Here is a 25,056-nt window from a genome sequence, read left to right as displayed (position 1 = left end):
TTGCAGTGGTGTTTCCGTGTGGAGAGGAGGATGACCAGCGGGTCTTGTAAGGCAGGGCACGGTCCTGACTGTCTGCTTGCTGCCTTCCTGGGAGATACGACACTGCAGCAGCTATGAGTGTAGGCCTTGGAGTTCAACAGAGCCAGGCGGAATTCCACCTCTGTGCCTTCTACCCTGCGACGTTTGTGGGGCCACATAATGTCTAAGCCAGTGTCCTTCCATCTGAAATGTCATCCCAGTGATAGTGCCCACCTTGCAGGGTTGTGGTTGAGGATTACAGGAAATGATGTTTGTAAAGTCCGGGGTGTGTGCTAAGTGCTTGTGAGTGGTAGCATTTTAAACCAATAGAACTGTTACCGTTCCTGCTGGGTTTGAAGGGGATGTGTCTTATCTTTGGGACTGATTCTTTCCTTAGCTCTTTGAGTTTGGCTGACAGGCAAGAGAGAAGATAGACAGGACGGGCCTCATTCAGAGCCCCAGAGGGAATAGTTTGCAAGTGTCAGTCACAGTCAAACCTGTGGGAACCTTTCAAGGCTGAATGACAGCTCGGGAGTTCCAGGGGTTTCTGGGGTGCACTGGAAAGGACCAGCTGCTCCCCTGGCCTCTGCCCCCTCCACCTTGGGTCCTTGCCCTCTCCTTGGCGTCTCTGCTTGGGTCCTCCTAAGAGGAATGAGGAGACCCTCCTTGCTTCCTCCCTGCTGGGGAAGGCCAGCAGATCTGCAGGGTTTCCTTGTGCTTTTCTGTCCTCCCTTTCTCTGGCACACACGTGTAGCCATATGGGCCCCAGGGCTGACCAGGCAGCAGGGCCAGCAGGGAGGTATAGAGGGTGCAGCTTTGAGGAGGAAAAGGATTCCGTTTCCTCTGCCTGTGTGGCTGCTCTCTGGCTTGGTTTTGTCTGTACTTACCACCTTGACCACATTTGCCTCATGTGAATTTCATCTATTCTATAAAGTCACCTAAAAATACCTTTTTCCTTAACGTAACTCACTGTGCTTTCAGAAATAGACTTACCTTAATCCAGTGGGTCTAAACCAGGGAGTGGTTTTGGTTCCCGGTGATTATTTGGCAACGTCTGAAGACATTTGGTGGTGGTCTCATCTGGTTGGGGGGTTTACGACTGACATCTAGTACGTAGAGATCCAGGTTGCTGTTAAATCTCCTACAACACACAGGCCAGCTCCCCACTGGAACGAAATATCCGGTCCTGGGCCTGGCACAGTGGCTCACGCCTGTGTCTCAGCACTTTGGGAGGCTGAGGTAGGCAGATCACTTGAGGCTAGAAGTTCGAGACCAGCCTGGCCAACATGGTGAAACCCCATCTCTACTGAAAAGAAATACAAAACGTAGCCAGGCTTGGTAGTATGTGCCCGTAATCCCAGCTACTTGGGAGGTTGAGGCAGGAGAATCACTTGAACCCAGGAGGTAGAGGCTGCAGTGAGCCGAGATTGAGCCACTGCCCTCCAGCCTGGGTGACAGAGTGAGACTCCGTCTCAAAAAAGAATGATCCAGCCCTAAATACTAATGGTGTCGAGATTGAGAAACACCGTCTCGAGCAATAATATTCGTGGAACTGCAAGTTTGAAGTGCTAGTTATATATTTTTTGCACCACATTAAAATAAATATTAAACTGTGAAAATCATGTTCCTTTAGGCGCCCTCTGATGTCACCTAAACTTCCTATCAGAGATGTGTGTGCTATCCTTTGGGAAATGTGTCTCTCCCCAGTCTACCCCATGGACTGTGAGAGAACTTCCAGGGTGTTTTTTAAATGATGGTCCTTCTCTTCCTTATCCTTCCCCAGAAGGATAGCCTGTTAGACTTAGGAAGACCCATGGGCAAACATCTGTGTCCCGAACTCTGGAAGTCAAATCTTATCTCCTGGAAGGGGAACAGCTGCACCCCTGGATGGTTCTGTCTTTGACCTTGCTGTGCCCTTCACTCTGGACACCACCCCATCAGCCCTTCAAAACCCGCATGGGAAAGAGGAGTTGCAGACCAGTGGCTTTGGCCAGCACCTGAGGCTTCCAGCAGCAGCTCCTTACACAGTGACCACTCTTAAAATCCAATCTGTTAGCCTAAGGGACCTGAGCCTCCATCTGCAGCCAGCAGGGGCACAAGGTAGACTCTCAGCATTTGTGTTATGCCACTGGGGAAGGGCTTCAATTTGTCTGCAAACAATGCTCCATCAGTCTCATTTGGTTCTCTGTCTTTGGGAAGCCTGGGAATATTGTTGTCGCTCCCCGAGTTCTGATTTCCCATGTTAAAGAGATGTGGGAACCCAAGCAAAGTGCAAATGTTTCTTTGTGACTGTTGGCACAAGCCTGTGGCCAGATCTGACTTTGTGCTGGGCCTCAGCCCATTGCGAGGTGAATGATGGGATCCTCTTCAGCTGCCTGCAGGCAGGTCAGACAAGAGGGTCAGGTCCCTTTCTGGCAGGAAGTAGTGCCTCAAATGTTACCCATATGCCATGAACACGATGGCAGATGTGGCCAACCTTGGAAGAACCAACTCTGCAGGGGTTCGGTGACAGATGTGCCCTGAGCCCTGGGTCACTTCCCACTTTTCCCCCAGTGCACTTGGCTTCTAAGGACAGCATTGCCTGCTCCATCCTTGAGCCCAGCTGTCACAGGTTAGCCTGCCTGTTAGATATCACCAAGCGCTGTGTCCTTGCACAATGCATCAGCTGCTTTGCTTGCCCAAGACCTGGCCTGCATTAGAACACTGGGCTGTGCAGGGGCCCTTTCCTTCCTGCATCCCTCTCTCCCTCGTGTGAATTGCAGCGGTCCTCAGCCATCACTTGGTTCATCTGTCCCTGTGCAGCTGTTCTGAGTTGGGGGCGATGGATTGATTGGCTACCAAGGACTCCTCTAATGCTCTTTGCCATTAGCACAGCAGAGCTTTGCATCTGTTGGCATCAGCAGGACTCTCTGTTTAACGGCCAGATTAATAGAATGAGGAAGCCGAGGAAGGTTTAAATCCCTAGTGTCAGGTTCCTGCCTCAGGAGGCTGCCCCTGGGGAGGCACCAAGGAAGCCCCGACTTGTGGTAGTGAATGCTTCCCTGGTCTCCAGATGGTGATTGCCAGGGGATCAGGTGACCTAGAAATGGAAAAAAAAAAAAAAAAGGAGTTCAGTGAGTGGCTTGGTGGCATTATTCTTATCCCCATTCTTACTAACATTTACCATTTGCCAAGCACTGACTTCTCTCATTTTATCCTCAAATGCCATAGTTACACAGGTGTTTGTGTGATACCCGATTTCCACATGAGGTACCTAAGGGTCAGAGAGGCTAAGTAACTTGCCCAGGGTCACACAGGAAGCAGATAGTATTGGTGCACATTAGACTCAGGGTTGCATGACATCAGAATCTTACTTCTCAACTGCTTTCCTATTTTGAAAGAAAATAAAGTTGCCTTGACTAGTGGAAAGATTTGCTAACGTTCAGGCAAAGCTGGAGAAATGGGCTTAGTATATACAATCCAACGTCCATAGATAGACAGATGGACAGATAGACAGTGCTTAGCACAACTATCCGCAGATGTCCTTAGATATATGGGTGGAGAGATGCATGATGGGTAGATGAATAGAAAGATACAGTGCTTTGCACAGTGAGTTATCTTTGACAGTTTGTCAGAGGACTTGGTGGTAAAATGGTTTGAGCAATGGACCCAAATGAAAATTTATTTTAAGAGAACAAAAGCGAAACATATCCCTGCGCATCAATAGTGTTTTGATAAATTTGAATCCTTATTACTTGATTCTCTCTTTCTCATCGATCCCCAAGACAGCTGATCATTTCTGAATCCACTCCAACTGGCAAGGTCTCCTGTCATTTAATTTTAGCGTCTCTGCCTCCTCCTGCCCCCACTCCCCCTACCCTCAACAGGCTCTCTGTCAATTAGCTAATGGCCTCCACTCAAACACAGAAGATACCTTGGGAGATGTAATAAAAGGAGCTCTTTTGAGTCAAGATTTGTCAATCTGGGTATTTGTGAACTCGGCTAGAGTTAGAGGGGGGAGCAGGTCTTCAGTTCTGCTGAGATCCCCCTCAGGACCTGGAGATCAAAGGCATCAGGAGGAAAACTCCCAACTTCTCGTTTTTTGAAACCAACCAGTTACTTGACTTTCTTTGATCAGCTAACTGGGGGTAGAGGGAAGGGAATGACATTCACATGATTTAAAGATGATGCTGAAGCCATGATGATTGTGAACAAGGCTGCTGTAGAAAATGAGTAGTGGATGTGAATGGAAGTTAACACTTGAGAAATTATATCTATGTAAAGGGATTCATCTATTTCCTTACTCCATAAATCGCTGTTGGGCCATGTGGAGGCCAGGCCTTGTGCTAAATGCCAAAGATACAGCAGAGAGGAAAACAGAAGGTTCCTTACCTAGAAAGCATCCATTCTAGGCGAGTCAGATGAAAAAGATACAAAAAGATATTAATAAATGCATCTGTAACTTCAGATAGTAATAAGTGGGTAGAAATAAGACAAACATGTTTGTAAGAGAGTGACCGGGTAGAGTGGAGGTGGTTGTAAAATCTCCCAGGTAGTGGGGAATCAGAGCTGGAGAGGTGAGGTTTGAGCTGCTGAGCCGGGGAGGTGAGATGTGCTGAAGAGCTTACAGTTAAGAGTTAACCTTGCAAAAAGACCCTAATGACAGAGTTCTGAATTTTTTGCATAGTATGTCTGGATTCCTATAAAAAATAATGCCAGTTTTTCTTAGATTCAATTAAGGCGTTCGCTCCTTCAATGCTTTTGTGTCATTATAATGTCAAGATAAATAAAGAATTACTTAATCAGGCAGGGGAGAAAGAAAAGGACTAAGGAGGTAGGAGAGAAGGAGAGAGGCTTAAATTCAGGGGCATCCAGTCGAACTAATGTCTGATGTGAGCATTTGGCAGACTGAAGGAACTTTAGGTCTCAGCAGTGTTATGCTGAGCTGGGGGCTGATGTCTGAAATTTGGCTAATAGCTAATTAGCTGACTGATGTTCAGCTGAACTTAAACTTCAGTATAAACCAGTAGTTCTCAACTAGGTCAGTTTTGACCACCAAGAAGACATTTGACAATCACCTGAGACTTTTTCCTTTCCTTTTTGAGAGTCTTGCTCTGTCACTCTGTCAGCCAGGCTGGAGTGCAGTGACTCCATCTCAGCTCGCTGCAGCTTCAACCTCCTGGGCTCCCACCTCAGCCTCCCAGGTAGTTGGGACTACAGGTGCATGCTAATTTTTGTAATTTTCGTAGAGTTGGGATTTCGCTATGTTGCCCCGGCTGGTCTTGAACTTCTGGGCTCAAGCAGTCCACCCACCTCAGCCTCGCAAAGTGCTGGAATTCCAGGCATGAGCCACTGTACCAACATTTGTGATTGTCATAACTTGGGGGTGAAGGATGCTACTGGCATCTAGTGGGTAGAGATCAGGGATGCTACTAAACATCCTATAATGCACAGGAAAGCACCTCCTCCTGCTAAAAAAAAAAAAAGCCTCAAATGTCAGTAGTGGCAAGGTTAGGAAACCCCAGAGTAACCTCGTTTGTTCTGAGGACAGTTTATTTTACAAAGACACTTCCAGTCATACAATTGTGACTTCCTTGTTTGTTCTCTTGTTTATGTTCAAACATCACCCTTTCTGGTTTAAGTTCAGACTTTAGCCAGCTGTAGGCTGCGGTCGTGACACATTCATCTTTTTTTTTTTTTTTTGAGACAGAGTCTTGCTCTGTCACCCAGGCCAGAATGCAATGCTGTGATCTCGGCTCACCGCAACCTCCGCCTCCCAAGTTCAAGCAGTTCTCCTGCCTCAGTCTCCTGAGTAGCTGGGATTACAGGCGCGTGCCACCACACCTGGCTAATTTTTGTATTTGTAGTAGAAATGAGGTTTCACCACATTGGCCAGGCTTGTCTCGAACTCCTGACCTCGTGATCCGTCCATCTTGGCTTCCAAAGGTGCTGGGATTACAGGTGTGACCCACTGTGCCTGGCCGACATATTCATCTGCTAATGTGTCCAGGCCTGCATTGACATGACTGGCTCTAGGTACACAATAACCCACGATACGCAGGAACATGTGCATCATGTGCGTAAAAACTGGATCCTGTTGGATCCTTATGGGAGAAGAAACCTCATGAGGAGATGGCTTCCTCAGAGATTTATGGCTTAATAGTGCAGAGAACATGCAGAGTTAAAAAATTTTTTTTTTTCTTAATCCAGCTACTTGGCTGGGGTTTGGAGAGGGGTTTGCCAAGGTTTCTGGACCGAAGAAGGTCGTTCAGATATCTTGATATTTAGGCCTGGTTCTTCTTTCAGGGATAGACCACAGGCTCGTTTGTGCAAACTTCTTTCTTGTGAAGCTCTTCCCCACTCCCGAGGTTAAAGCAATTGCTGTCTCCTCTCCGCTCTTCCGGCTCTGGGCTTCGATTAACCTTTTCCTCCGCAGAGAGTGGTTTTTGGAGTAATCAGGGAGCTTCTGAATGGCTCTTACCTGAGTCTCCAGCCCATTAATTCTTACGGTGCCCAGCATCTGTTGAGAGGATAGTGAAACTAAATTGCTTCTCAGCCCATCTGTTTTTTCCCCCGTCAGCCTCCTTGTGGCAGGAGAACCTCTCTGGGGCAGAGAAGGCTGGTTTGGGGAGGGACGGGATCGTTTTACTATAATGTTTTCCTCTGGCTCTGATTTACTGCGTCTCTATTTAGTCCTGGTGGGGCAGGGAGGTGACCAGCGAGATCACGGCCTGGGTAGAGACTTGGCTCAGCGGACAGGGAGTCTGGACTTGGAGCATAGAGTCGTTCTCAGGGAGGATCTGCAGTCCCCTGACCACGGGATCCTTTTTAGTCTGTATGACTCAGGGTCAATGATATGAAACAACATTCCGCAAATAGCCAACAAGTTCCCCAAAGTGCAGCCACATGCACCATTTCAAAAAATAGATCATGTTGAGATCACCATTCCTCTCTTCTTGTTGGGGGTGGACTTCACCCGAGACATTGAAGGTTTGAATTTAAGACCTTAACTCAGAACACTTAAAATGATCACTCTTGGCCGGGCGCGGTGGCTCACGCCTGTAATCCCAAGACTTTGGGAGGCTGAGGCAGGTGGATCACGAGGTCAGGAGATCGAGACCATTCTGGCTAACACGGTGAGACCCCGTCTCTACTAAAAATACAAAAAAATTAGCCAGGCATGGTGGCGGGCGCCTGCAGTCCCAGGTACTTGGGAGGCTGAGTCTGGAGAATGACATGAACCCGGGAGGCGGGGCTTGCAGTGAGCCGAGATTGTGCCACTGCACTCCAGCCTGGGTGACAAAGCAAGACTCCGTCACAGAAAAAAAAAAAAAAAAAAGATCGCTCTTCTCAATAATGATTATATACACTGAATAGGTGTTTCATTGAGATGGGAAGTGTACATTGGACATGGATTCATACATTTAGCACTTTTATGTGACATGAATTAAGCATTTATACTGCATGCGAGGCACTCTTCTAAGTTAAGTTCTTTACATGGATTTGCTCATTTGCATTTTACAGCTGTCTGATATGGGAAGTATTACTGTCATCCCCGTTTTATGGATGAGAAACTGAGGCTTAAAGAGGTTAAGTTACTTGCCCAACAGGTAGCAAAGGCAGCAAGATTTGAACCTTTGAACCTAGCAGTTTAGCTTTCGTATATTGGGAAATAACCCCTAGAGATACTAACCTTAACCCCATTTTACAGAGGAGCCCACTAAAGCCAGAAAGACCAAATTTCCTTTTAAAAATTGTAAAGTCAGTAAGAGATAGAACCTGAACTAGAGCCAGGTGACACAGGAAATACTGTCTTCTTCACTGCTGTGTTGCAAGATAGATAATAGATATCAGTAAGATATAGAAAGAGATTAGAGGCTAGGCGCAGTGGCTCACACCTGTAATCCCAGCACTTTGGGAGGCCGAGGTGGGCAGATCACCTGAGGTCAGGAGTTCGAGACCAGCCTGACCAACATGGAGAAACCCCATCTCTACTAAAAATGCAAAATTAGCCTGGCGTGGTGGCACATGCCTGTAATCCCAGCTACTCGGGAGGCTGAGGCAGGAGAATTGCTTGAACCCAGGAGGTGGAGGTTGCCATGAGCCAAGATCATGCCGTTGCACTCCAGTCTGGGCAACAAGAGCAAAACTCCATTTAAAAAAAAAAAAAAAAGAGAGATTAGATATAGACAGATTTGACACAAAGAATTGACATAGAGATTTGGTATCTATTTATTGATACAGAGATTTGATATGTATTAGATGTGGATATAGATTAGATCTAGCTTGCTGTAGATCACTTACTTGGCAATCCAGAGCACATGGGCTTGGAAACATCTGTCCATACAGAGTGGATTCTAGGATGAGTAGCTGAGGCCCCAGGCTGTGGCAGGGTTTGCCCTGCAGACGGTGAGCACAGCAGTGGCGCCTTGGGGAGGCAATGGTCTCATTTCCCTTCCAGCACACGCATCTTCTGTCAGGGCACCCCCTCCACCATTCACTTCAAGCACTGAGGCAGAAGCCCGTGGTGCTGCCGCTGAGCGACAAGGCAGTGTGGCTGGTTTTGCATTGACTTACGAGCCGGAGGCTCAGCGAGGAGGCATCGCTAACATTTGGCATAAATAGCACACGCACCAAGATCTTTGAAGCAGAAGCGATCTTCTCCGTGGGGTTTTGGGGCAGGGCTGTGCGTACTGCGGAGCTTAAAAGAGAAGGTTTCGGTGCTAGAATGTTCAGGCTGGGTTTGCAGGTTCTAGTTAATGGGATCATTCAATGAAGAAAATTGCTTTCACAAAAAATAGCAGCACGAGGAAGGTCCAGGTGTATAAAGCCTGTAAAAATCCATAGACAAGGCCCAAACTTGGGGAACGTGAGAGCTGGAGGGGGGATTGCATGTTTTCTGTGTGCCTGGGATGTTGTTCAACACTTTATGTGTGTGACCTCGTTTCCTCATAACCACAGCCCTTGGGGAAGGTGCTCTCACTCCCCTCCTTTGCAAGTGAGGACACTGAGGCATGGAGAGGCTCCGTCCCTGGTCTGAGACCACAGAGTTCCGGAGTGGCATTGAGAGGGCCCACACGTAGGCCTCCCTCTTCTGCAGTGCTGGCTGTGACTGCCACACCTTAGGGCCTGTTGGGTTCCACCTTTATATTTGACGTGGAAGGAAACCAGGACCCAGAGCTGCTGAACAATCTGCCCAGTCGTTCAGCATTTCAGTAGCAAACCCTAGGATTCCCCTGCTACTCAGGGACAGTGGGAGGTAGAGACTCAGCGTAGAAGATCCACAGCCCCGCACGCCCTCTTTGTGCCTCCTCCTGCGGTCTCCATGTTGGGCATTAGCAAGATGAAATATGTTGGGTTTCTTCTGCCCCCCAACCCCCAGCCCCAGATCTACTCTCCACCCCTCTCCTTTCTTCTCTGGGCCTACAGAGGCTGACCTTGGTGGGCTTCATCAGCAAGGACTTCTCTTTGCTTTGGCCAAGGAGAGGAACTGGTAGGAGATAGGAAGGATGGAGGGATGAGATGAGGGTTTCCATGGGTTGGCTGTGCCCCCCTAGCCGGGCCACAGCTGCTGTGGGGCTGCCCTCTCCCGTGGCTGCAGCTACTGTCTCCATGGTCTGGGAACACTGCTCCCTCCCCTTCAGGCCCCAGGGTGGTGACAGCTCCTGGCTGTAGCCAGCCCTGATGTATAGCACCTCCCTTGTTAGTTTCCCTTATAAAGAATCTCTTTGTAAAGTCTCCTCAGTTTGGAGAGTAACATTTCTTTCCTTCAGGGACCCTGACTGGGCCCCCCTTCCCTGGCTCAGCACTGCCAGTGGGAGTCACTGTCATCTTGTGTCATGTTTTGATTAAAGGAGAGGGTCTTCCAATGGAGGGGAGGTCCCAGAATGGAACCAGGGGACAGTGAAGCTCTTGAAATGGAATGCCCAACGGTGGATTGTCCAAGCTCTTTTCTTAGAGAGAAGATCATAGCTGTCATTCTATTTGTGAAAACTGTCCCCTCAAACTGAGCCAAAAATAAACATTCTGAACAGTCTCGTGCTAAATAAAGCACCGCAGGAGCCACATGTGTAGAAGAGATGCCCCAGGCGGGGTCAGCTTGGGGTTTTGTCATTCATTCATGCTCCTCTGTCTCTCCCACAGTGGTAAAGGCGTTCTTCACTGGGGAGGGACTAAGGTCTAGGGCATGGTGGGGTGGGGAGAGGTGGGGGACAGACCTTCATCTCCTTCCTGTAGCCCCCAGAGCAGACAGACAGAGAAGACAGGTTATTTTTGCCTGCAAGCAAGGCCTTCACAAAATCACCCCTTCTTAGTTCTCAGTCACACCTCCAGGAAATGTTAACTGTCCTAGAGTTTGAATCTGACTTCTTAGAAACGCCGCCGCCTCTGGTTTGTGCCTGTGAGAGCCAACAGGGAGGGCCAGCGCATAGCTGCTTCTCCAGACCGAGTGGTCCTGCAGGAGGGAGTAGCAGTGGGGCCGCCCCGACTCCGCCCTCAATGTGACCTTCCCCACTGCCTTCAACTGCCTTTCTGAAAAAGAGCATCTTCTTCATAATAACCCTGTTCTCGTTTTCTTCTGGGAACTGTAGCTCATTTTTTCCACTGAACAAAAGAGAACTGGGTGGAAAACTGAAGTTTGCTGTGGTGCAGGTGCCAGATGGGTGGGGTCGAGGACAGAAATGCAGTTTTATTGTCCTGAGAAGGGAAAGTCCCGCCAGCTCAATGCTAGAAGAAGGAACTTTCAGCTATAAAACGGGCTTAAAGAGAGTTCTTGGCCAGATGACCCGTCTCCACGTTCGCTGGCCCAGTTAGAATCCGGCACCAGTTATGGGAGCGGGAGGTGACTTTCTCATTTCCTGGCCCTGGACTCAAAGTTGTGCCATGGGCCTCCTTGTGCCATCTCTGACCTGCGTATGGGTTGCCTTTGGCCTTGGAAAGATTTTTAAATTGTTTAAATTTTTAGAGAGGGGAAGGGTGGGGTTGGAAGATTTTTGAAAAACTGGTTGGTAAAAACCACTCTGAGCCTCTAGATGTCAGTGACTGGCGACCACCAGCTGCCTCTTTGGATGGGTGCTCGGGATGGGATCACTGGTTCATAGAAGTCCCCACCTGGCCTGCTGCGCTCGTTCACCTCAGTGACAGTCCCCCGGGTACTGTTTGTCCTGTCCCCCGCACACTCGGGACTCTGGATCCTCCTAGGGTCTCGCCTGCAAAGTGGACAAGGGCCGTCTGGACCTGGTCACCCCAAGCAGCCCCTTGGGGAGGTGAGAACGGGCCTCGTGGGGGCAGGTTATGGTCTCTGCAGTAGACCCCCTGGCTCACCACTCAGCTGCTGTGAGACCTTCCACGCGCCAGCGATCCCTCTGTGCCTCAGTTTCTTTAAAAATGGTCGGAGTAGGCTGGGCTCGGTGGCTCATGCCTGTAATCCCAGCACTTTGGGAGGCGAGGGCAGGTGGATCACCCAAGGTCAGGTGTTCAAGACCACCCGGGCAACATGGCGCAACCCCGTCTTTACTAAAAATACAAAAATTAACCACATGGGGTGGCACACGCCTGTAGTCCCAGCTACTCGGGAGGCTGAGGCAGGAGAATTGCTTGAACCCAGGAGATAGAGGTTGCAGTGAGCCAAGATCATACCACTGTACTCCTCCATGGGTGACAGAGCGAGACTCTGTCTCAACAAACCAAAAAACAAAAACGGTTGAAGTAACAGTAGTAGCCACCTCCTAGACTTGTTTGGATGATCAGATGGCTTAACATGCATTAAGCAACAGAACAGTGCCTGGCGACTAAGCACTTACTTTCATAGTCCTAGCTTCAAATCCCAACTCTTTCACTTGCTCAGTGCATCACCTTTGAGAAAGGCTTTAAGCTTCTGAGCTTCAGTTTCCCAACTAGTTAAAGCAGCCATGAGGACTGCTAAGAGCATAAGCTAGAGACACTCTCTTGTCACTTCTGAATGCAAGCTGCGACCCCCCCGCCTTTTCTGTCTTGCGGAAGTAGCAGGCTTGGGGAGCAGAGGCTCTCCAGCCTCCGTGCCTCCAGGCACTGCCTCCTGCATCCCTGTGCCACAGAGAGGGCAAAGATGTTGGCATTCTCTGCAGAGATTTGCTCTGTGCCCTCTCTGCAATATTCCTCCTCCTCTGTTTAGGTAGCTGGTTTCCTCTTTGCAGACAGGGAAGCAGCATGACTTGAAATACCAGGATGTTTTTGGCAGCCAAGCTAGGTGCTTGTCTCACGAGCAAGCTGGGACATTTTTTGCCTGTGTACAGTTCGGAGATGAACTGTGTTGTCACCACATGAGTGAAGCCAAGAACTGCCTGGATGCTGAGTGGTAAGAGTAGCAGAGGCTGAGACATCCTCTAAGGAAATAAAAATGGGCCAACAGCTGGCTGCGTGGGTCTCACCTCTGCCACCCACAGGCTGAGGAAGCTCCTTTTCTGGCCCGGGGTATGTTCAGACATGGCCAGGTAGTAGATTTGCCTATGTTAGGCCGGGCGCGGTGGCTCATGCCTGTGTATAATCACTTTGGGAGGCTGAGGCAGGCAGATCACTTGAGGCCAGTAGTTTCTGACCAGTCTGGTCAACATGGTGAAACACCGTCTCTACTAAAGATATAAAAATTAGCCAAGCGTGGTGGCGCATGCCTATAGTCCCAGCTACTTGGGAGGCTGAGGCAGGAGAATCACTTGAACCTGGGAGGCAGAGGTGACAGTGAGCCGAGATCATACCACTGCACTCCAGCCTGGGTGACACAGTGAGACCCTGTCTCAAAAAAAAAAAAAAAGAAAAAAAAAAAAAGAAAAGAATCCTTAGTTGACTGCGAAGACGTATCTCAGAAGCTCCAAGGTGTACCAGATCTTATCAACCCCATTCTCCCTCCAGCCTCACTGCAGTGCTTAAGGTCTCCCTTCCCCAGGGCAACCTCATTCACCTATGTGGACTGACTAACCTGGAGTCACTTGATCTGGGCACTACTGGCATTTGGGGCAGGATTATTCTTTGTTGTGAGGCTGTTCTCTGCATCGTAGCATGTTTAGCAGCATCTCTGGCCTGTACGTGCTAAATGTGAATGACACTCCCTCCTCCAGTTGTCTCACAGATGTCTCTGGACATTGCCAAATATCTCCTGGGAGGTCACCCCTGAGCTGAAAACCACTGTCTTAACCAAGCATGGGATGCAGAGACTGTGTAACAATCAACACCCATTGACTGGAATGAAACGGAGCTGGTGACGTTTGCTGGTCGAACACCTCCCTGTAAATGTCATTGGGTTTTAATTTTTTGCTTCCAAGTGACCTCATGAGAGCTGAAGTTACAAACAAGATAGCATGTGCCAAGTGTTTCACTGCGGGTGTGATGAGGTACGGAAGAACGCCGTCTTGTTCTTCTTCTCTTTTTTTTTTTTTTGCGACGGAGTCTTACTATGTTGCCCAGGCTGGGGTGCAGTGGCCAGATCTCAGCTCACTGCAAGCTCCGCCTCCCGGGTTTACGCCATTCTCCTGCCTCAGCCTCCCGAGTAGCTGGGACTACAGGCGCCCGCCACCTCGCCCGGCTAGTTTTTTGTATTTTCTAGTAGAAACGGGGTTTCACCGTGTTAGCCAGGATGGTCTCGATCTCCTGACCTCGTGATCCGCCCGTCTCGGCCTCCCAAAGTGCTGGGATTACAGGCTTGAGCCACTGTGCCCGGCTCCTCTCCTCATTTAAAAAGCCAAGCACACTGGGTATGGTGGCTCTTGCCTGTAATGCCAACACTTTGGGAAGCCAAGGTGGAAGGATCTCTTGAGGCCAGGAGTTTGAGACCAGCCCGAACAACATAGCAAGACCATCTCTACAAAAAAAAAAAAACAACAACAACATCTGGGCGTAGTGGCCCGTGCTTTTAGTCCCAGCTACTCAGGAGGCTGAGGTGGGAGGATCACTTGAGGCCAGGAGGTGGAGGCTGCAGTGAGCCGTGATTGCACTACTGCACTGCATTCTGGGTGATAGAGCAAGACTCTGTCTCAAATTATTATTATTTTTTTTTATTTTAAAAATAAAAAGCCAGCACAATATGAGGCACAAAAGGATGTAGGGCCTCCCGCTCACATCTGGGGGATGGAGACCCCAAGCCCACCCATGCCTGAGTCACTGTTAATGCAGCAGGCACTAGGTTCCTTTCAGCTAGAGGAGTTCTAGGCACAATCCCAGAGTCCTGTCCCCTTAAAGACCGCAGGGAGCTGGTTTTCAGATTTGCAGTAGTTTGGCTGTTACAGAAGATTGTGGGTTTGCCTGACACCCGAAAATAGCCTGTGGCTTCAGGGACTGACATTGTAACATGTTCAAACCCGGCTGGCGTTTACTCCCTGGACTCTGTGAAAGGGTCCTGTGTGCAGAGCGGCTGCCTGAGACAACTAGGCTGCTGTGTGCTGTGCTGGCCGTGAGGTGTTTACGTGTTAGTTTCTTGTTGGGTGTTCCACCCTGTTCTCTGCGGGCAGCTGTGACTGGAAACATGTTTTTTCGAAATGTATGTTTTGTTTTTATAAAAATTTTTCTTTTGGGACTTGAAGTTCTTTTCTGGATTTGTTTTTCATCCTTGCTATTATCAGTAGCATATCATATTATATTATTATAGTATTGATCAGTGTATTCTATTATGTTTGGAGTGCCTACAACGTCCTGGATACTGTTTCCGGGGCTGGAGATACAACAGCCTACAAGACAGAAGTTCTTATTCTCCTGAACTCATGTTCTATACAGGTAGTAAATTAGAAATGTATGGTTTTCTTTTTGGAGACAGGGTCTTGCTCTGTCACCCAGGCGGGAGTGCAGTGCTGTGATCTCGGCTCACTGCAACCTCCGCCTCCTGAGTTCAAGCGATTCTCCTGCCTCAGCCTCCTGAGTAGCTGGGATTACAGGCACGTACCACCTCGCCCAGCTAATTTTTGTACTTTTAGTAGAGATGGGGTTTCACCCTGTTGGCCTGGCTGGTCTCGAACTCCTGACCTCGTGTGATCTGCCTGTCTCGGCCTCCGAAAGTGCTGGGATTACAGGTGTGAGCCACCGTGCCCAACCGAGAAATGCATGTTGATATGTCATGTCAGATGACGATAAGAGCATGGGAGAGCAAAGCAGAGGTCTGTGGGCCAGGTCAGGCCAGTTGGAGATAGGTTGCCCTTTTCCTTTGGTGGAGACATTTTCATGCAGCAGTGTTTGAACAAAGATCTCAAAAGCGTGAGTGGTAGAGCTCTGTAGAAAGAGGAAGGAACAGGGAGCGGCCAGGGCAAAGGCCCTGAGGTAGGATGTGGTTGGTGTGTTGGTCGCCAGCACAGCCTGGCATGGCTAGAACAGCATGAGTAAGGGAGAGCAGGGTGGTGGAGGTGGAGCTAGATCATTAGAACCTCGGGAAACTTAAAAGGGTCTTTCCTTTGCTCCACACTGGAAAGTCTTCAGAGGATTTTAAACGGAGGAATGACATGGCCTTGCCTTGGAAAATGGGATTGGTGGCTGCTCTGCTGAAAATGTACTGTAATGGGTCAAGGGCAAGAACGGGGGGATGGGTGAGGGGGAAGGCTGTTGTAATATGTTAGGGGGTGTGCAGGGTTGGTTTGGACCAGAGTGTTAATAGTGAAAGCTGAAAGAAGTAGTTTATACCTACTCCGTGTACACAAAAATTAAAAATACAATAGTTTGGTGCTGGATGTGTTCTGAGAGGAGATGGAGCATACGGGACCTACAGAGGATTAATGCAGTACAAGCACATGATGGAAACAATTCAAAAGCACATCACTTCCTATGACTATTCTTCAGAGATAACTGCTGTTAACTTTTTTTTTTTTACTACTTCCGAAGTTTTCCTTTGCATTTTAACTTGTATTATGTTGGCGCACAAGTAATTGCGGTTTTTGCCATTTAAAAGTAATAGCAAGAACCGCAATTACTTGTGCACCAACTTAATATATGTACGTGAGTGTATTCACGTGCATATTGGCAGGAATTTGTTTCTTTGAAATGGAACCTCATATTTTATGATACATGTTTTATGAAACATAATTTATGGTAAGTTGCTTTTCCTCTGTATCTTTTCACTCATCTCCTGTCAGCATGTATCACTCTTCCTCGTTATTTTTAACTTTTCTATTTTGTCGAGTTCTGTTTTCAGCACCTGTACGGTCTCTGGGATGTAGTAGCTGTTCAATAAAGATTAATTAAATGCATTAAATATTTCGTCATCTATTTAACTGATTTCCTGTTGATAGACATTTAGATTGTTTTTTCCTGTCTATTTTAAACTATGCTGCCTTTAGCCCTTCTTGTAAATACATGTTTGCTCCATTGGGAATGTACCTCTGTAGTGTAAGTGACTAGATTTAACATCGCTGGCTCAAAGGGTGTGTGCATTTTACATTTTATATTGTCCTATGAGGAGGTTTCTTCACATCTCCTGTCAAAGCCTTATGTGATTTCCTGTTTCCCCTTTCAAAGGCACTGGTGATTATCAATCTTTATAATCTTCAACAAACCAGTGGGTAAAAACTATCTTGCTGCCTCGATTTGAATGTTAGATATGAGTGGATGTAAGCATTTTTTAACATGGGGTGTTTGTGAATTCTATAGCTCCATTTTTCAGGATTCTGGGTCCTAATGTTCTGATTGTCTGCCTCCTTGGAGGAAATGGTGGGTAATGATGGCTAAAAATTGTTGAACACTTACTATGTGCCAGGCTCTGTGCTAAGTACAGTGTATGGATTAACTCACTTCATCTTCCCATAAGGAAGATTCTCTTTAATCTCCTCATAAACCTGTGTAAGTGAGGTGTGGTTGTTATGCCCTCTTTCAAATAACAAAACTGAGGCACAGAGAGGAGAGGGTTAACTAAGTCACCCAAGGTCGTGTAAGAGTGAGTGGGGAGCTGGTCTTTGGACCTACGCAGAACTCTTAACCACCATTCTATGCAGTTTCTGTATTTGATGATGGCTGGCGATTGTTCTTTAAGATTTAACCATCCTGGGATACCTTGAAAGCAGAAAACCACAATGTTCCTGGGTAAGGAAGTGATCTGAACACAGGCATGGCGCTGTACCTGAGCTTGGGGCCCCAGCCCATGGGGTGGCAGCTGGAGACAGCGCTCTGTGTTCAGCCTGTGAAAGACAGCTGAGCTGCAGGCACATTCTGTGACATGCCCATGGCCATACAAGGAAATAGTATCACCTCTTTCCACAGTGACTCACTTTTCCTTCTTAGGGAGTCTCCAGTTGAGCTGCAGAACTGGATCTGGGAGACCAAGTACAGGGGTGTCAATTGTTAGAACTGTAGATTGAATCAGATGGATGGATGGATGTTGATGGAGGGATGGGTGGATGGATAGAGGGATGAGTGGATAAAGGATGGGTGGGTGGATGGGTGGGTAGATGGATAGAGGGGTGGGTGGGTAGATAGATGAGTGGATAATGGATGGATGGATGAATGGGTGGATGGATAGAGGGATGGGTGGACAAGGGGTGATGGATGCATCCTGGACGGATGGATGGAGGGAGGGGGGAGGGAAGGAGGGGCGAGAGAGGGAGGGAGGGAGGGGCGAGGGAGGGATGGATGGGTAGGTGATGGATGTCTGATACACAGATGGAAGGGAGGAAAGGAAGGAGGGAAGGAAGGAAGAAGGAAAGAAAGATAGATAAAATATCTCAGTTCATTTTTTAAAAATTGCTATTGCACACTGACCACTGCTTTAGGTGCTGGGGATTGGAAGATGAAGGACCTGGTGCCCTGCCTCCAGTTAGCTCACTGTCTAGAGCGGACAGTGTCACCTTCTCTGTGTTGTAGATCCCTTCGGAATCTTGTCAAAATAATGCTCCCCTGCTCTGAATAATATTTTCAAATGCAAAAAAATGCAGAGAATTAAAAAGGAAAGTGGTTATATTGAAGTATAGCTATCAAAGTATATATAAAAATCAGAAATTTGTGGAGTAATAATGCATTTGCTTCTTTATTAACACATTAAACTAGATTTGGCATCGGCTCTAATAACTACCCTAATTTTGAAATAATGACAAGTATAAATAATATTTGGAGACATCTGCCACCAAAGCAATGTGACATGAAAATATCTGCAATTTCTGTTGGTGTCAAAGTCTCGGATTGCTCATACTACTGCAGTCTGTTGCCTATATTCATAACTGAAGGGCATGCTAAATTTCGGTTAGAGTTAGTGAAAATAATTATGAATATGTACAAATTCATCAGTGGATATGTACAAGTTCAAAGACCCCCAGAAGTCTCTCTCCATAGATCCCCAAACTCACAGATTCCAGAATAAATGACCCTGGGCTAGATGGAGGGAGAAATCATAGCAAGATGTTCATCACAGGGTATAGACGCAGAGCTAAGTGGTGCGCAGGGTCCCACATGATTTAAGTGATTTGTCTCGCCATCTGTCTCTTTTTTTTCCCTCCTGACTGTTTATAGTTGAATTTTTGTAAGATAGAAATTCCCCCTTGTGGAGTGTTATCAGTTCTGTGATCATGTAGGAGTGGGCAGCATAACCTAGAATACTCCTGGAAGGCTTCCTGGAGGAGCTGTTGCCCACAGCGTGACCTTAAAGGGTGAATGATCATCCCAGCACTTTGGGAGGCTGAGGTGGGTGGATCACCTGAAGTCAGGAGTTCAAGACCAGCCTGACCAATATGGTGAAACCCTATCTCTACTAAAAATGCAAAAATTAGGTCGTTGTAGTGGTGGGTGCTTGTAGTCCCAGCTACTTTGGAGGCTGAGACGGGAGAATTGCTTGAACTAACTGCACTCCAGCCTGGGCAACAGAGCGAGACCCTGTCTCAAAAAAAAAAAAAAAAAAAAAAAGTGAATGTGAGCAGACCAGGAATGACCAGGATAAGGGGACACAAAAGACCGTTCCGACAGAGAACAGAGATGAAAATATTGAGCCTTGTCAGAAAATCACAGGAAATACAATATTCATGGAGCACAAGCCTCCTCTTCCTTTACAGAGTCTTTCCAGCCAGCCAGGCAAAGCATAGGATTCAACTTCTCCTCTGTTGCAGCCTTTTCCAAAGTGTCGGATGTAAAAGGGAGGAGCAGGCCTTGGCAGGGGATAGGGCTGATGAGGCAAGCACAGGCCCAGATACTGTAGACCACATCAGGGAGCTTCAGATGTGTTGTGTAGGTAATGGGGAGCCACTGAAGATGTTTGAGGAGCAGAAGAGCATGGTCTAAGATCAGTTTGAGATGATCACTCTGGCTGCTTCATGGGGAATGGATTGCAGAAGTGAGCGTAGAGGCAGGGAATCAGAAAAGGGGCCATTCAGTTCAGGGGAGTTATGATAAAGGCCTGAACTGGGGCAGGGACAGTGGGAAAGGAAAGGAGGGGAAAGATTTGAGGGCCATTAAAATGTAGAACAGGGACCAGGTATGGTGGCTCATGCCTGTAATCCCAGCACTTTGGGAGGCCGAGGTGGGTGAGGTCAGGAGTTCAAGACCAGCCTGGCCAACATGGCGAAACCCCATTTCTACTAAAAATACAAAAATTAGCCGAATGTGGTGGCGCATGCCTGTAGTCCCAGCTACTTGGGAGGCTGATAAAGGAGAATCGCTTGAACTCAGGAGACGGAAGTTGCAGTGAGCCGAGATCGTGCCACTGCACTCCAGCCTGGATGACAGAGCAAGACTCCGTCTCTCTCTCTCTCTCTCACACACACACACACACACACAAATAGTAGAACAAAGTAGGGCCTAGGAAAAAAAGATCAGAAATGTGTGAATAGGGCAAGTTTTGGAGAGAAGAAGGAGTTCTCGGGGACAACGGTTTGTGGTCCCACAACCTCTTGTGAGGTTTTTAAGGAGCAGGTGGATAGGGAGAGGTCTAAGGAGCCTCTCACATTGTTTTCCCAGGTGACCGAGGTAGGCTTCCCTGGATTTAGCAATGTAGAGTCCTGCACGTAGGAGCTTGGACTGAATTGCAAGGCTGCAAGTTCAATTAAAGTTTCTCAGGAGGCTGGGCGCAGCGGCTCACGCTTGTAATCCTAGTACTTTGGGAGGCTGAGGCTGGCTGATCGCTTGAGCCTAGGAGTTTGAGACCAGCCTGGGCAATGCAGTGTGACCCGCTCTCATCTCTCTAAAAATTAGCTGGGTGTGGTGGCATGTGCTTGTAGTCCCAGCTACTTGGGAGGCTGAAGTGGGAGGCTGGCTTGAGCCCGGGAGGTGGAGGCTACAGTGAGCCATGATTGTGCCACTGCACTTTAGCGGGTAAGACCCTGTCTCAAAGAAAAAAGATTCTCAGGAAGTCAATGTTACCACCTTTGCAGACCACTATCTCCCTGCACTGAACAAAGGCAAAAAATTGTGAGAATTTAACCACTTAAAAAACAAAAAGAAAGAAACAAAAGAAAACCTGTACTTTGTGGGGATTTATATGCCTTTTGGGGGCTGAATAATATTTTTTTGTTCCTAGCCACAGTTGGGGTTACATATGAGCTTATAAAATGCTATGATAGTGTTCAATAAATATTATATTGCAGAATATATGCCTTTCATTACCAAGGGCTTTTAAAAAAATTATCACTGGCTTGTGCAGGCCAGAGAGCCCTACTGCACTTCTTCTGAGAAAGCAGGTGAGCATTTTTTCTAGGACTGCATGATATGATCAGGTTTTCTGGGCCCTGAAGAGGCAGCCCCTGGCAGGGAGCGAGGCCAGTCGGACACAAGTACGAAAGTCCCCGTGTTGGGGGACGTCAGCTTGGCTGGAGTAGAAGCCATGCTGGCTCTTCCCTGTGGGATTCGGACGGGCTGGACTTGCCCCAACCAATGTAGAAGTTGACGTTTTGCAAGGTATGTGTGTCTCTTTGATGGCCTGGGGTGACCCTGGGAGGAGGTTTTCTCTCTCACACACACGCATGCATGTACACGTATGCACCCACATCCATATCCACACCCATACTGAAACCTGCAACCACACACTAGTGAAGGATGGGGCCTCAGAGTCAACATCTTCTCACTGGCCTTTGCCTGCCTGCTTCTTTTTGGCGTCTTTACTCTCCATCTGCCCTGACCTTGGACAGCTGCTTTCAGAACTCACCATTATGGAGGAAATGGGATATTTTATTTCCCTGACAGAAAACAGAATCAGACGACAGTATTGGGGAACACTGGATGGGGACTTGGATCTGTTGTTTTTCTTGTTAACTAGGAGTTACAAAAACACTATTGTTGCAGACCTTGCTTTGAAAGTATTTCCAAAGTGTGTTAGTCCGTGTTAAATCCATGGCACGGAACTGAATGTGCTTGGGTGATTTAATCAGGCAGGTGTCAGTTTCCTCTCTGCATTCCACGCTGTGCCCTCCATCCACCTCCGCACGTTTCTCCGTGCTGTGCACACACCTGGGATACCTTTCCTCCTCTTCCTTTACAGTCTTCCCAGCCAGCCAGGCAAAACGTAGGTCTCAACTTCTCCATTGCAGCCTTTTCCAAAGTGTCACGTGCAAACTGGTGGCTCACAAGATGATTTTAAGCCATACCTCCACAGGCTTTATAGAAATTAATAGCCTCTGCTTATTTTTCTAGTTACCTTCCATTTATAGCAGATTATACTGGTTTTCCCACTAATTTAGGGGTGATGTTTCCTTTTTAAATTAAATCATTGAAGTAAAAATAGAGATGAGCTGATTTAAAGAGCCCTGAAAAATAAATAAAACAACAGACATTACATGAATAGGGCAAAAAACGGAAAAGTTACTCAATGAATGAATTTTTTTTTTTTTTTTTTGAGATGGAGTTTTGCTGTCGTTGCCCAGGCTAGAATGCAATGACGCTATCTTGGCTCACTGCAACGTCTGCCTTCCAGGTTCAAGTAATTCTCCTGCCTCACCCTCCTGAGTAGCTGTGATTACAGGTGCCCGCCACCATGCCCGGCTAATTTTGTATTTTTAGTAGAGGCATGGTTTCTCCATGTTGGTCAGGCTGGTCTCGAACTCCCGACTTCAGGTGGTCTGCCCGTCTCGGCCTCCCAAAGTGCTGGGATTATACCGGATGAATGATTTTAAAATGGGAAAGCTTGCTGTGTTGTGGGCTGCACTCTTCTGCAGTTCCTACAGGAGCAGGTGGATTGTAATTCATTCATTTTTCTGATCTCTGTTTTCTCACCAATAAAACGAGCTGCCCATATGTTGGTTAACCCTTGTTCCAGATGACCAGTAGCTAGTTTTTGCTAGGTTTTGTTGTTGTTTGTTTGTTTGTTTGTTTGTTTTTGAGACAGAGTCTCGCTGTATCGCCCAGGCTGGGTGCAGTGCCATGATCTCAGCTCACTGCAACCCCCGCCTCCCAGGTTCAGGTGAGTCTTGTGCCTCAGCCTTCCGAGTAGCTGGGATTAGAGGCACCCGCTACCTTGCCTGGCTGAGTTTTGTATTCTTAAGTAGAGACAGGGTTATGCCGTGTTGGCTGGGCTCATTTTGAACTCCTGGCCTCAAGCAATCCACCTGCCTCAGCCTCCCAGAGTGCTGGGATTATAGGTGTGAACCACCACGCCTGGCCCAGTAGCTAGTTTTTATTGGACCCATAAATAGTTGATCTTTTTTTATTTTATTTTATTTTTTTGAGACTCAGTCTCAATGCTGTCGCCCAGGCTGGAGTGGCACGATCTCGGCTCACTGCGAGCTCCGCCTCCCGGGTTCACGCCATTCTCTTGCCTCAGCCTCCCAAGTAGCTGGGACTACAGGCACCCATCACCATACCCAGCTAACTTTTTGTTTTTTTAGTAGAGGTGGGGTTTCACCACGTTAGCCAGGATAATAGTTGATCTTTTTTTAAATGTGTGCTTCTCACTGTCCCTGCTGGACTGCAAGGTCCCCTTGGGGAGGGACTTTGTAGGCACTATTAAATGCTACACCTACACATTCCTGGGTGGTTAGTAGAAAAATGGCCTTTTCAAATAATTTCCTTTTTTTTTTTGTTTTTTGTTTTTTTTGTCTGAAGTGTTTATTCATCATTTAAGTGGAAGATACGGAGAAGGCTTGCATATTGCAAATCAGACAAAGAGGTAGTTAATGGGTTGGAGGTCGTGGCAGGTAGCTCTTACTGCAGTCACCTTCCTGTGAAGAAAGATCCTGGCTGTAGAGAGGGGACTCGGCAGTCTCTACTCCAGGACCTGATAGACCCATGTAAGCCCAAGACCAGTTTGTCATTCATGAGGCATTGTTGGGAGGAAACACTTAGCACGCAGTTATTCGCTAGTGACCAATTTGTTTTAAACCCCTGGCTTAAGTTGTTTATGCTGCTGGGTAAGTTTCAACAGAAATGTATTGCTCACAGTTCTGAAAGCTGGGATGTTCAAGATCAAGGTGCCAGCAGGTTTGGGGTCTGGTGAGGGTTGCTCTCTGCTTGTGAGATGGTGCCTTGTCACTGTTATTTGTAGGGGATGAACTCTGTGTCCTCACATGGCGAAAGGGATGGAAGGGCAAAAGGGGTTTACTTAGTTCTCTCCATACCTTTTGTAAGGGACTAATCCCATGCATGATAGCAGCACTCTTCTGGCCTGATCACCTCCTAAAGGACCTACCACTTAATACTCTTGACTTGGGGATTAAATTTCAACATGAGGCCGGGTGCATGACTCACACTTGTAATCCCGGCACTTTGGGAGGCCAGGGTGGGCAGATCACTTGAGGTCAGGAGTTTGAGACCTGTCTGGCCAACATGCTGAAACCCCCTCTCTACCAAAAATACAAAAATTAGCCAGGCATGGTGGTGCATGCCTGTAATCCCAGTTACTCAGGAGGCCAGAGTGGGAGAATTGCTTGAACTCAGGAGGCGGAGGTTGCAGTGAGCCCAGATGACTCCACTGCACTCCAGCCTGGGCAACAGAGTGAGACTTCATCTCAAATTAATTAATTAATTTCAATATGAATTTTGGAGGTAACATGGACATTCAAACCCTAGCAACCCTCCAGAATCATCATTCTAAACAATCACTTCTCACTTTAGCTCCAGATCTGTGCTGTCCCATATGGTAGCCGCCAGCCACGCAGCACTTAAGATGCGGCCGGTTCCAGCTGAGCTGTGTTCTAGGAAAACTTAGCCCAAACAAAAGAATATAAAATATCTCCTTAATGCTTTTCCGTATTTGTTTAGATTTGATACTTTTTCATATGGATTACACGATGAAATGACAATATTTGGGATGTAGTCGGTTAAATCAAATAGATGAATCAATTTCTTTTCACTTTTTTAAAAAACACGGCTACTAGAAAATTTGAAGTTGTACATGTGTCTTGCGTGAGGGTGAAGGAAATGGACCTGGGTCAGAGTCGAGCCAGAGAAAAGCCCGGAACACATTTTTTTTTCCCCCGTTTTAAATTGTGATTTTCTCAATTCCTGACCTCAGTCTCCTGAGAGGGAAGAAAAAAAAAAAAAAGAAGATTTTAGTTAATTGATGGTTCTGGTTAGTTGGGCTCAGTTAATCGTGGTTCTGCCTCTAATTGCCTGTGCTGTCACCTCTTCCTGGGTTTGTAAACACTCTGCCCTTGTTAGCTACTGCTCATACCCTATCTGTGGCTTCTGCCTGGGCTGCACACCGAAAGGTGGAGGTTGCAGAATTCAGAGCTCCTGCGGACAGACAGGAAGAGTGACAATGGAATGATGGAGTATCTATTGGATGACTATAATTGGCCCGTCTGCGAATGAACTTGAGGTTTAGTTATCTGAAGGCCAGAGTCCTTGGCTCCTGTCTCTTGCAAAACTGACCAGTGTCCACCTGTGGGGAGGCGTGTTGCAAGCTGACCTCTAGAAAGGGACTTTGGAATATCATTCTGTGGATGTTGTAATAGTCCCACTTTGCTCAGTAAGCTGTGGGGTGTGTGTGTGTGTGGGTGTGTGTGTTTGTATGTTTGTGTGTGTGATGGAGTCTGGCTGTATCACCCAGGCTGGAGCGCAGTGGTGCGATCTTGGCTCACTGCAACCTCTGTCTCCGGGTTCGAGTGATTCTCCTGTCTCAGCCTCCCGAGTAGCTGGGATTACAGGCGTGCACCAGCACGCTTGGCTAATTTTTGTATTTTTAGTAGAGTCAGGGTTTCACCATAC

At 47.5% G+C, this 25,056-nt stretch overlaps 1 protein-coding gene across 2 annotated transcripts in view; it reads left to right on the top strand.

Moving 5' to 3' along the window:
* XYLT1 (xylosyltransferase 1) overlaps window positions 1-25,056 on the top strand; it is a 370,892-nt gene that overhangs the window by 116,409 nt on the left and 229,427 nt on the right. The gene's annotated exons all lie outside the window — the stretch shown is intronic.

This window comes from Papio anubis, chromosome 18 (assembly GCF_008728515.1).
Source record: "Papio anubis isolate 15944 chromosome 18, Panubis1.0, whole genome shotgun sequence".
NCBI lineage: Eukaryota > Metazoa > Chordata > Mammalia > Primates > Cercopithecidae > Papio > Papio anubis.
Note: the sequence above shows the minus strand (reverse complement) of the source record. Positions and strands in the feature narration are given on the sequence as shown.